Source organism: Eumetopias jubatus, unplaced genomic scaffold (assembly GCF_037043125.1).
Source record: "Eumetopias jubatus isolate StellerSeaLion01/CBP00866 unplaced genomic scaffold, mEumJub1_p1.0 scaffold_11, whole genome shotgun sequence".
In the NCBI taxonomy this organism is placed as follows: domain Eukaryota; kingdom Metazoa; phylum Chordata; class Mammalia; order Carnivora; family Otariidae; genus Eumetopias; species Eumetopias jubatus.
Window position 1 is genome coordinate 5,211,951 of NW_028274817.1, and position 13,482 is coordinate 5,225,432.

A 13,482-nucleotide genomic window follows, 5' to 3' on the forward strand; every position below is an offset into this window, starting at 1 on the left:
AGATTATGGGGGCTGAACAGTAGCTTAGATTTCTTCTATTTTAAACCGGAATAGAATTCTATAATACTGAAAGGGGCCTTGCTAATGATTTTCAAATTGTGCTTAAACACTCAGAGGTGTTTCTGGGGCTAAGTCGGCCAGTATGGGGGTTACCACCTTGCTTTACCCAGAACATCTGCTTATATATATTTAATCTCATTTGCTAAGTGAGTTTTCATAACATTTCATTTGCATTTTTAAAAACTTCAACTGTTTGGAAGTCATTTATCTCATTCAACTCCTCATTTTATAGAACTCTCACTTTTTCAAGGGAACAAAACTAGTTGCTGGTAGTCCCAGGTCTCTCAGCTCCCACTAAGCCTTCAAGGTAGGACTCAATCCCATGATTTTGAGATTCCAGGTCTTGCTTTGCGCCTAGCTATAGAATTCACCAGAATCCCGAGACTCCAGGATTTTGTTTTGTTTTTTAGAATTTGGAATTCCTGATTATCTACTAACAAGTCCCCTAACATTCTTGATTGGTTTTTCTCCACGTGCAAAGATATTTACAATGCAGAGGAGACCAATGAACCAGGAGATAGAAAATGCTGTCTCATGGGTACTCTCTGAGTGAAAATGTGAATAAAGTTGTCCAAGGCACACATATCTGGTACATGCCTTTACAAAGAGAAGTGGGTTCTTCCCGTCTTTGTTTTCCATATTAATCACCCTAGTCACTAATGTTTTGTGTGAGTTGTGTTTGAATATGAACGCATCACCTCATATTTCTCACATTTGTAAACTTTCACCGTCCTCTTTCTTTTTCTCAAGCTAGAGGTTATTTTTATTTCCCAGTGTTGGACACTGTAAGTGTCCTAGTAGCAGGTTTTATTGAGCCTGTGTTTTAATTTCAGATTTGAATGTTTAACTCCTAGTACCTTTTGCCTTAAAGTCCATATGTTTGCTCTAAGTAGCATGAAGTGATAATTGAGTCATTAAGACAACTGTTGCCTTAATAGGGATCCAGGAGAGCTGAATGGAATGCTGCAAGTGAAAACTAACCACATTTATTTAGCTTTCACTGCACATGTGCATGTGTGTTTTCCAAGCAAATGCTTCTGCAGTGCAAATTTGCAAATGGTATGAGACTCGAAGAGATTGCTAAGGCTTTAGAGAGGGCTAATGCCTTAGGATCCAAAGAGATCTTGACAGCTTAGAAGGAGTGGCCAATTCAAAGAAAATAATAAAGAAAAAATGTCCACTGTGCCCCTGGCTCCAAAAAGCCCACTTGACAGGAGAGATAGTCTTTAAATTGAAAATTTCCGTTGGTCATAAATTCAGTAAGAGTCAATCTTTGCTACAGTAATAGAAGGATAGAATCTAGAACAGAATAAGTGATAATGTTGGTATTCTCATTGCAGACTGGATCTTCTCCTTCAGTCCTGTGTGTCACCAACCCAGGAATGGCCTATTTTATTTTGTTGTTGTTGTATGTTTTTTTGGTTTTGGCTCCTATAATATTCATCACCTTCAATGGCCCCCTTTCCCCACATTTCCCTGAAACCTTTGTTTTGGAGACTTGATGTTTTCTCAGTCTTCCATAAAGAGGTTATAGACCAATCTGAGCACATTTGGAGGAGGCTGCTGAAACCCTTGTCCAGCGAGGAGCAATCTGGAGATTCAGTAATGGTAACCTGGGGGGGAATGGTTTGTGAGTGGGGGCATTGGAGAGGCATAGATATTTGAGAGGCTCCCTTCAGCAGGGCGGCCCTGTTGGGGCACTGGGTCCACCCACGGACACGTATCACCCAGCCGATACTTGAGAGGGCCTGGGACAGAGACTGCAGAGTACTGCATAGGCTGGGTGCATCTCTTCCCAGTTTAACGGTGATATATACTGATGACGACTTTAACTTAGGATTGCATATATCCTGCTATGGAAGGGAGGTGGCTGGAGCCACACATAACTAAAAGAATATAATTCCAATGGGAAGTAGCTGAAATCTGGAGAGAGTAGTACACTTTCCACAAACAGGGGAATGGGTTCCAGGCGCTCTCACCTATATCTTAAGGATTTAGCATTACATAAAATGATTCTGCTGATAAATGTAGAATTGAAAAGGACTGATAAGCATAAAGAATACTTGGCACAATTCTGGCTGTGCAATACATTCCAAAAACGTCATCATTATGGTTATTATTATTACTAAGAGTCAACTTATGTTTAAGGTATTTTGAGCAATTGCACTTGTGATCTTCATTTCTGGCTGTGCCTCTGTCACTCTTCTGATCTGGATTTTAGACTTTCATGGTCCTGTCTCTGACCTTTGGCATCTATGTCTGCATCTCACCCAGGTCCTGCCAGACAGGATGGTATCAGTGTGGATACATTCTCACTCTGTCTATTCGCATTTGCTCCAAGTTCTGTCCTTAAAGTATACAAGTTTTTTTGTCTCCATTTTACAGAGTTTGGTGATTGCATTTCTAGTGCTCTCCTCTTGCTAATTTTTATCCTTAATTGCAAGTGCATACATCCATGGGATGCTTCTCTGCTGTGATAACTCCCTTCTAAAGCTCTAGAATGACTTATGTGAATGTACTGGAATGTTTATTGCTCTTGTGCAGAGTAAGGTTTTGTAGTCAGAACTTCATGGTTTTAGGCAAGAAAAAAGAACTTCCCCCAGGAAGCTGAAAGCTTCCTGGAGCATGTTCACTCATTACTCACTCTTTTCTCTGGGTACTTCCTGCTATTAGGACAAATATGCCCACAGCCAACATAACATCAAAGGAACTGTCTGGTCCAGTGTTTAACTGTTTTATATCCACCACGTGTACAACACAGTTATTCCTAAGGAAATCCTGTGGCTGCCTGTCATTTTTAAGTAAATTGGATGCTTTTTCCTCTGACCTAAAAATAGAAAGACAATTATCTGTCTATAAGCCAACAGCAGATTTTATTATAATGAGCCAGGCCATAAGAGACAAATGACCCTGTTATCTATGTGTTTGTAGAAGCTATTTAACATTAACTAGGACAAAATAAATCATGTAAGCCCTTCATCTAAAAAGTTGCATGTCCACATTTGTTCAATTCCACTGACTGTACTTTGTTGCTATCTTATCCTACAAAAATAGTCAAAAGTAATTTTGCTTAGAACTAGGTTACCTACAAGAATATCATTGATTTTTCCTTCTCATTAAAACATTATTTTCTTTTTAACTCTTTTCTTTATATACAATTTAGAAGTGCAGAAAAAAATCCAAAAAAGGGAGAAAAATCACCCACAAATCCCATAATCCCATTACTCACTAATAACAATTATGGATATTTTAAGTCCTTCTAGTCATCTCCCTGTCTATTTATCTGTTTGTCATAATATATATGTTTGTCAGATATATCAAAATTCTCACAATACTTTATCTATATTTATAGTTTTACATCTTTGGGATAATACTATACATACTTATGGTGTGATTTTTTCATTTAATATTCTATTGTGAATATTTCTCTTTTTTAAAGATTTTATTTATTCATTTGAGAGACAGAGACAGAGACAGAGAGAGCAAAAGCAGGGGGAGCAGCAGAGGGATAGGGAGAAGCAGACTCTTCACTGAGCTGGGAGACCAACATGGGGCTCGATCCCAGGACCTGGAGATCATGACCTGAGCGGAAGGCAGACACTTAATGGATTGAGCCACCCAGGTGCCCTGAATGTTTCTCAGTATCATTTTATAATGATACTATTTTATTCTATTTGAGTATAGTTGACACATAGGGTTACATGAGTTTCAGGTGTGCAACATAGTGATTCAACAAGTTTATGCTATATTTACCACAAGTGTATCTACCATCTGTCCTGATACATCAATGCATTGTTATTACAATATCATCCACTATATTCCCTATGCTGTGCCTTTTATTCCTGTGATTTATTCATTACATAACTGGGAGTCTGTATCTCCCACTCGCCTTCACCCATTTTGTCCACCCTGCCCAGCAACCATCAGTTTGTTCTTTTTATTTATAAGTCTGAATTCTGCTTTTTGTTTCTTATCAATTTGTTGTTTTTTTTTAGATTCCACTTATGAGTGAAATCATATGGTCTTTCTCAGTGTGACTTATTTCACTTAGCAAATACCCTCTAAGTCTGTCCATGGTGTCTCAAATGGCACGATCTCATCCTTTTTAATGGTTGTGTAATATTTCATTGTGTGTGTGTGTGTGTGTGTGTGTGTGTGTGTGTGTGTGTACCACATCTTTATCCATTCCTCTGTTGATGGACACAGGTTGCTTCCATACCTTGGCTGTTGTAAACAATGCTGTAATAAACATAGGAATGCATATATCTTTTGAAATTAGTGTTTTCACTTTCTTTGGGTGAATGCCTACTAGTGGAATTATTGGATCATATGGTATTTCTATTTTTAATTTTACAAGGAAACTCCATACTGTTTTTCACAGTGGCAATACCAATTTACATTCTCACCAACAGTGTGAAAGGGTTCCTTTTTCTTCATGTCCTCACCAACACTTGTTATTTCTTGTCTTTTTGATTTTAGCCATTCTAATAGATGTAAGGTGATACCTCATTGTGGTTTTGCTGATGATAATTAGTCTTGTTGAGCATCTTTGCAGGTGTCCATTGGCCATCCATATGTCTTCTTTGGAAAAATGTCTATTTAGGTCCTCTACTAATTTTTAATAGTATTTGGTTTGTGGTGTTGAGTTGTATGAGTTCTTTATATATTTTGGGTATTAACTCCCTATCAGATATGTCATTTGCATATATCTTCTCCCATTCAGTAGGTTGTCTTTTTTTTTAATGGTTTCCTTTGCTGTGCAAAAGCTTTCTATTTTGATGTAGTCCTGATAGCTTATTTCTGCTTTTGTTTCCCTCACCTCAGTAGACACGTCTAGAAAAATATTGCTATGGATGATGTCAGAGAAATTACTGCCTGTGTCCTTTTCTAGGAGTTGTATGGTTTTAGGTTTCACATTTAGATCTTTAATTCATTTAGAGTTTATTTTCGTGTATGGTGTTAAAAGGTGGTCCAGTTTCATTCTTTTGCGTGGTGCTGTCCACTTTTCCCAGGACCATTTATTAAAGAGACTGTATTTTCCTCATTGTATATTCTTGCCTCCTTTCTCATAGATTATTGGACCATATAATCGTGGGCTTACTTCTGGGCTATCTACTCTGTTCCATTGATCTAAGTGCCTATTTTTGTGCTAGCACCATACTGTTGTGATTACTACAGCTTTGTAGTATATCTTAAAATTTTGAATTATGATACTTCTAGATTTTTTGTTCTTTCTCAAGATTGCTTTGGCTATTCAGGTTTTGTGGTTCCATACAAATTTTAGTATTATTGTTCTAGTTTTGTGAAAAAGGCCATTGGTATTTTGATTGTGATTGCATTGAATCTGTAGATTGCTTTAGGTCATACAGACATTTTAACAATATTTATTCTTCCAATCCATGAACATGGAATATTTTCCCATTTGTTCATGTCATCTTGAATTTCTTTCATCAGTGTTTTATAATTTTCAGAGTAGAGGTCTTTCACCTCCTTGGGTGAAAGTTAAGTTTATTCCTGGGTATTTTATTATTATATTATTTTATTTTTATTATTTTTAATTTTATTATATTATATTTTATTTATATTTATTTTATTATTATTATTTTATTATTTTTGATGCAATTATAAATGGTGTTCTTTTGTTAATTTCTCTTTCCGCTACTTTATTATTGGAGTATAAAAATGCTACCAATTCCTGGGTATTAATTTTATATCTTGCAAATTTACTGAATTCATTTGTTACTTCTGGTAGTTTTTTGGTGGAGTCTTTAGGATTTTTTTAAGGATTTTCTATGTATACTATCATGTCTTCTGCAAATAGTGACAGTGTAACTTTTTCTTTACCAGTAGGGGTGCCTTGTATTTCTTTTTTGGTCTGATTGCTGTGGCGAGGATTTCTAGTACTATGTTGAATAAAAGTTGCGAGAGTGGACATCCTTGTCATGTTCCTGATCTTAGAAGAAAAGCTCTAAGTTTTTCACCATCGACTATGATGCTAGCTACAGGTTTGTTCTATATGGCCTTTATTATGTCAAGGTATGTACCCTCTGAAACTACTTTGTTGAGAGTTTTTATTATGAACAGATGTTGAATTTTTGCCACATGATTTTTCTACATCTATTGGGATGATCATATGATTTTTACCCCTTGTTTTGTTGATGTGTAGTATCACATTGATTGATTTGCAAATATCAAAGCATCCTTGCATCCCCAGGATAAATTCCAATTGATTATGGTGAATGATCTTTTTAATGTATGCAGTTTGCTAATATTTTTTTTTCAAAAGATTTTATTTATTTATTTGACAGAGCGAGAGAGTACAAGAAGGGGGAGCAGGAGAAGGAGAGGGAGAAGCAGGCTCCCCGCTGAGCAGGGAGCCTGATGCAGAGCTTGATCCCAGGACCCTGGGATCATGACCTGAGCTGAAGGCAGACGCTTAACCATCTGACCCACCCAGGCACCCCAGTTGCTAATATTTTGTTGTGGATTTTGCATCTGTGTTCATGAGGGATTTTGGCCTAGTTTTCTTTTTTTGTGTTATCTTTGTCTGGTTTTTGTATCTGGGTAATGCTGGCCTCATAGGATATATTTGGAAGCTTTCCTTTTTCTTCTATGTTTTGGAATAGTTTGAGAAAAATAGGTCTAAACTCTTTAAATGTTTGGCAGAATTCACTGATGAATCCATTTGGTCCTGGACTTTTATTTTTTGGTGGATTTTGATTACTGATTCAATTTTGTTACTTGTAATCAGCCTGTTCAGATTTTCTATTTCTTCCTGGTTCAGCTTTTGAAGACTGTCTGTTTCTAGGAATTTATCCATTTCTCCTAGGTTGTCCAGTTCATTGGCATATAATTTTTCACAGTATTCTCTTATAATCATTTTTATTTCTGTGGTGTCAGTTACTTTACTTTTCTCATTTCTGATTTTATTTGTGTTCTTTCTATTTTTTCTTGATGAGTCTGGCTAAGGGTTTATCAATTTTATTTATATTTTCAAAGAACTAGCTCTTGGATTTTTTTTTTTATAGTCCCTGTGTCATTTATTTCTGCTATGATCTTTATTATTTTTTCTTTTACTCACCTTAGGTTTTGTTCATTCTTCTTTTTCTAGTTCCTTTAAGTATAAGATTAGATTGTTTATCTCAGCTTTTTCTTATTTCTTGAGGTTAGGCCTGTATCACTATATATTTTTCTCTTAGAACTGCCTTTGCTATGTCCCAAAGATTTTGGACCATTGTGTTTTCATTTTCATTTGTCTCCATGTATTTTTTATTTATTCTTTGATTGCTTCATCAACCCATTTGCTATTTAATATCATGTTGTTTATTCCACATATTTGTGTTTTTTTTTTTTCTTGTGATTTATTTCTAGTTTCATGCTGTTTTGATCAGAAAAGATACATGGCATGATTTCAGTCTTCTTAAATGTATTGAGGCTTGTTTTGGGGCCTGATATGTGATCTCTTCTGAAGACTGTCCCATGTGGACTTGAAAAGAATGTGTATTCTGTTGGTTTTAGATGGAATGTTCTGTATATATTTGTTATGTCCATCTGGTCCAATGTGCAATTCAAAGACATTGTTTTCTTGTTGATTTTCTGCCTGGATGATCTTTCCGTTGATGGAAATGGGGTATTAAAGTCCCTTACTGTGATTGTATTACTATCAGTTTCTCTCTTTATGGCCATTAATATTTGCTTTATGTATTTAGGTGCTCTAACATTAGGTGCATAGATATTTACAATTGTTACATTCTCTTGTTGGATTGATCCCTTCATCATTATCATTATGTAATGCCCTTTGTCTTTTATTACAGTCTTTGTTTTAAAGTCTATTTTGCCTGATGTAAGTGTTGCCACCCTGCCTTTTTTTTTTTTTTTTTTTTTGCTCCCATTTGCATGGTAAATATTTTCCTATCCCTTCACTTTCAGTCTGTATGTGTCTTTAGGTCTGAGGTGAGTCTGTTGCAAGCAACATAGATGTGTCTTATTTTTTTATCCATTCAGTCAACCTATGTCTTTTGATTAGAGGTTTTAAGCCATTTATATTTTACATAATTATTGATAGGGATGTAGTTATTGATATTTTATGTTAAAGTGTTATGTTTGACTATCTTTTTATTTTTTTGTGTATCTATCTTAGATTCTGGATTTGTGGTTACTATGAGGTTCATATGTAACATGAGTAAATAGCAGTCTGTATTAATTTGATATTCATTTAAGTTCAAACACATTCTTTAAAAAAAAGAAAAAAACTTTCTTTTTCATTTTCCCTTTTCTTTCCTTTTTACTCCCTCCTCCATGTTTTATGTATATGTTTATAATGACATAATTTTAAATGCTTGCATAATATTCCATATCAATTTTTGTATAACATTTTATTTGACTTCTCATTTATGACAGGACATGAAAAGTACTTCTAATTTGTCATTCTCTTAAGTGATGTTGTGAAGGAAAGCCTGATAAATAGATTTTTGTACAACTAGACCCCTATAATTAGTAGTATTTGGTGAAATGGCATGAACATTTTTCAGGCTCTTGATAATTATTCATTAATTCATTCATTTACTCATTCATTCAATATATATTTATAGAGAATCTACTTTGTGCCAGGCTCTCTTAAAGGGCTTTGGTATTTAGCAATGGATTAAAAATATCTCTTTCCTTATGCAGCTGATACTCTAGTGAGAGAAGACAAACATTATCTGTATAAATGTTATAAATAAATGTATTATAAATAAACATATAAAATATGTTGGGTGGTGATGTGTGATATGGTGAAAAACAAAGCAGGGTAATGGTATGAGGAGTTCTGGGGTTGGGCATGAGGTGGAATGACTATTTTTATGATGTAGTCAGAAGATTTCCCTACTGAGGTGGCATTTGAAGGAAAACCTGAAGGAGGAAGGGAGGGAGGCTCATATATCCAGAGAGGAGCATGGGAAAATGCAGACAGGGAAAATGACAAATGTATAAAGACCTCAAGCCATGTGCATGTCTAAGGTATTGGAGGGAACCACAAGGAGGTCAGTGTGGCTAGAGCAGAGTGAATGGTGAGAGAGCAGGAGCCCATGTGGCCAGAACAAGAGAGGGGTAGGGGGGACAACAGATCATGTAGGGTCTTGTAGGCCTTTTTGGAATTTTTGGACTCTGAGGGAGATGGAAGGTTATTGGAAGGTTTTGAACCGAGAAGAGATAACATCTGACTTGTATTTTAAAATATGAACAAATTGCTCTCCACAGTGATTGTACCAATTTTTACACCCCACCAGTAGTGTTTGAGAGGTCTTTTCTAACACCAGACATTGTCATTTTAAAAAAGCAAATGGAATAAATTTAATTCGTTTAATTTTTCTGTTTGACAAAACTTGAGTGCCTACCCTGTGCCAGATACCATGGTAAGCACTGTATATACATTGGTAAATAAATGATATTCCTTGGGGCGCCTGGCTGGCTTAGTTGATAGAGCATATGGCTCTTGATATGGGGTCATGATCTCAAGACCAACATTGTAGAGATTGTTTAAATAAATAAATAAACTTAAAAAATGATATTCCTTACTCTTGTGGAATTTTGTTCTAATGAGATAGACAGAAAATCAACATATACATTCTTAAGGAACCATATGGCAATAGTGGAAAACGTGTGTCTGTTGGAGGAGTGTGTGACTACTTCAATAAGGCAGTTAGGAAAGTTCTCAGTGAGGAAGTGATAGTGAAGTGGAGTAAGTAAGATGAGATCAGTCACACAGAGATCAGGTGGAAGAGAAATCCAGGAAACAGGATGGACAGAGTTGTTTTGTTTGTGTTTTGTTTTTGATTACTTGTAAAGTCAAACATAGTTTTAGGTACTTATTGGCCATTTGCATTTCTTTGGTGAAATTATGGTTTGTATCCTTTATCATTTTGGGGGGCAGTGTTCACCCTTATTGGTTTGTAAATCAACAGTAAGAACATTAACAATTGTTTTGTCTTATTTGATGTATTTGTTGCCATATTTGCTCAACTTTCTTTCCTTTTAAGTTGTTTTAGGGATCATTGAAGTTATTGCTGTAGTCTCCAACATATTTGATGACCTTTGGTTGCTAAATCTGACAACACTAAGTTCATAGGGTCCATTTTAGGGTTCTGCCTTCTGTCTTATTGATCAGTCAGCGAGCCCTTGAACTTGCTTTTGAGAGGGTAATTCTTCAAAACTTCCTGAAAGTACTGTCTAAAATTCTTCACATGAATTTTAGTCTTCTATAAAAACTTTAATTCAATTTTAGTAAGGGCTTAAGCTATGATCGTGTTAAGCCTATGAATAATGGAAGGAGGAATTGAAATTTTTACTGTATTAATTCTTCCCATCCAAGAATTTAGTATGTTTTTCCATTTATTCAAATGTATTATGCTGTCAACAAAATTTAATATTCTCTCTATGGATCTCATGTTTTAATTTAGACTATTGTGTGTGGAATCTTTTTTTTAAATCAAATGCCAGTCTGATCATATTACTCCTTACATTATCAATGATAACATTCTGATGTATTTTGCTTATCATTTTCTAGTCATGTATTTAGTATTCAATATATATGTAGTTTTGGTTATTTCTAGTTTACCATTATTATGAATAATGCCATTATTACATATTTATTTGTATTTATAAAAGTTTCTGACAGTTTTTGTGACTGTTCTTTTTGTCAACAAAATATGACCTTCCTTTCCACATTTAGTAACTTTTGCTTTAAGTTCTCTTTGTCTGAATTTTATATTATCAAGCCTACATTAAATTTGCTTACATTTACCTGACAGATCTTTACCCTTTCTTTTATTTTAACCTTTATCAAAGTTTTCATATGTAAATGGTAGCTGTTAGAACATATTAATTGAAAAATATATACAAATAACAAATACATAAAATACACTAAAAAACACACTGATCTATGTCAGTCCTGAGAAGAACAATCCAAGAAGTCTATCAAAGTTTCTGGAATTGACATGTTTGCATATTTGGAAACTTCTCTCAAAATGTGACATAATTTCCATTTATAGAATGGAACATTAAAACTGCTAGCCAAAATTTTAGGACAGATTGTCCTCAAATGTAAAATGTATTTGATGAACAGGTACATTAGATTAATCTGATTGAGTGGCAAACTATAGATTTATGATATTGCAGAGAGGAAGGTATTATTGATAGTTTGGAAATCCAAATAATATTTTATGGAATTCCCAGATTTCCCTCCTTTGTTATGGCCTCAGTGTGGACTACAATGAGGTTTGGTGACTCTACAGTAGCCTAGGCCACTTTGTCCTCATTTCCCCTCTACTTGCTTTTCTAGTGAGCCACCCCTTTCCTCAGCCACAGGATCCCTTGCAGTTTACTGACATCGTAGGGACTTTAGACAATCATGATTTCTGTTATCTTTGAGTTCCATCCAGTCTAAGGAATACTTCCTCTTTTGGTTTCATGTACAGTTTCTCCTCTACCGTTCAGGTTGCTCATTGTCCTGGCCCCCTTTCAGGGTCTTCTTTCTGTTCTCTAAACTTCCCTATCTGCATTCTTAAGATGATCTCAGCTATACTCATGACATCATATACGCTTATATGTAGATGACTCACAAATGAGAGTGGAAAAAGGGGGAGAGGAGGGAGATTAGTTCAACGGCATTTATGTAACATCTAACAATAACATTGAACAGTCACATTGTGCCAGGCATTGGGCTAAGAGCTTTCACTGTATTATCTAATTAAATTCTCACAAAAATTCTCTGCTATGTCATACTATACCAAACTGTCCTATATTATACTCGTCCTTTTTCATTTTTCCTTTTTTTAAATTTAAATTCAATTAGCCAACATAGAGAACATCATTTGTTTCAGATGTAGAGTTCAGTGATTCATCAGCTGCATATAACCCCAGTGCTCATTACATCCTATGTCCTCCTTAATGTCCATCACCCAGTTAGCCCAGCCCCCCCACCTCCCCTCCAGCAACCCTCAGTTTGTTCCCTAGAGTTAAGAGTCTCTTATGGTTTGTCTCCTTCTCTAATTTCTTCCCATTCCATTTTCCCTCCATTCCCCTATGATCCTCTGCACTGTTTCTTATATTCCTCATATGTATATTCGTCTTTTTTTCTTATTGCCTTTCCATTTACACCACATCCCAGTTCTTCTTCAAAGACATTGTTTCAGCAAATCTTCCCACTCGTTACAGAATCAATTTTAATCCTGTGGATCCTTTTTAATACCAATATGCTATAATTTCTCCGATCTTAAGAACAGAATCCTCCCTCCACACATCCTTCCCACTAGTGCCACATATCTCTGCTCCCCCTCAGTAAACATTTTCAAATCTCTTCCATTTGCTATTTCCAATTCCTCCCCTCCCTGTCTCTCTTGAACATATACCATTTTGGCTTTCACCCCCATTATTGTGCTGAAACTGCTCTTTTGAAGATCAGCAATGAAATCCATGTTGTTAAATCCAATTTTCAATTATTAGCCCTTATCTCACATGACCTATAACAGTAGCAGATGAAGCTCATCACTCCCTCCTTGTTGTAACACTTCCTGACTTTGCTTTCAGGAGTTCTCTGGTTTTCCTCTCATCTCACTGGCTGCTCTTCCTCAATCTCCTTTCCTGATTGTCTTTCCTTTTTATGAACTCTAAAAGTTAGAGTTCACTTCATTTCTTGGACATCTTTCTTTATTCACATTCGCTCATTAAGTGGATGTATTAGCTTGTTGGAGCTGCTGCAACAAAGTTATCACGATCTGGATGACTTAAACAATAGGAATTTATTGTCTCCCAGTTCTGGAGATTAGAAGTCCGAAATGAACAGGGTTGGTTCCTTCTGCATGCTGTGAGGGAAAAATCTGTTCCATGCCTCTCTCCTTGGCTTGTAGATGGCTGTCTTCATATTAACATGGCATCCTCCCTGTGTATGTGTCTTCAAATTTCTCATTTGTATAGGGACATCAGTCCCATTTGAATAGTGCCATTCTAATTACCTCATTTTAACTCAATTACTTCTGTAAAGGCCCTATTTCACATTCTGAGGTACTGGAGGTTAGGACTTTAACATAAGAATTTGGGGGGACACACTTCTACTGTTGGTTTCATTAAATAATTTGACTTTAAATACCATCCAATTTTGATGGATCCCTAAATTGTGTCTCCAGCCTGGGCCCCCGTCATGAATTCTAGCTGCCTCTTGTATGAATCCTCTTGGATAGCTAATAGACATCCCATATTTAATATGCCAAACTCTGATCTTGGCACCCTATCCTCCAAGAAAACCCCTTTTCCTCCCTAGCCTTTCCATTTTAGTAAATGGAAACGTCATCCTCCCAGTTTCTTAGGCCAGAAATACTGGTGTCATCCTTAGTTCTTTTTTCTCTCTCATACCCAACATCTGATCCCTCAGCAAACACTGTCTGT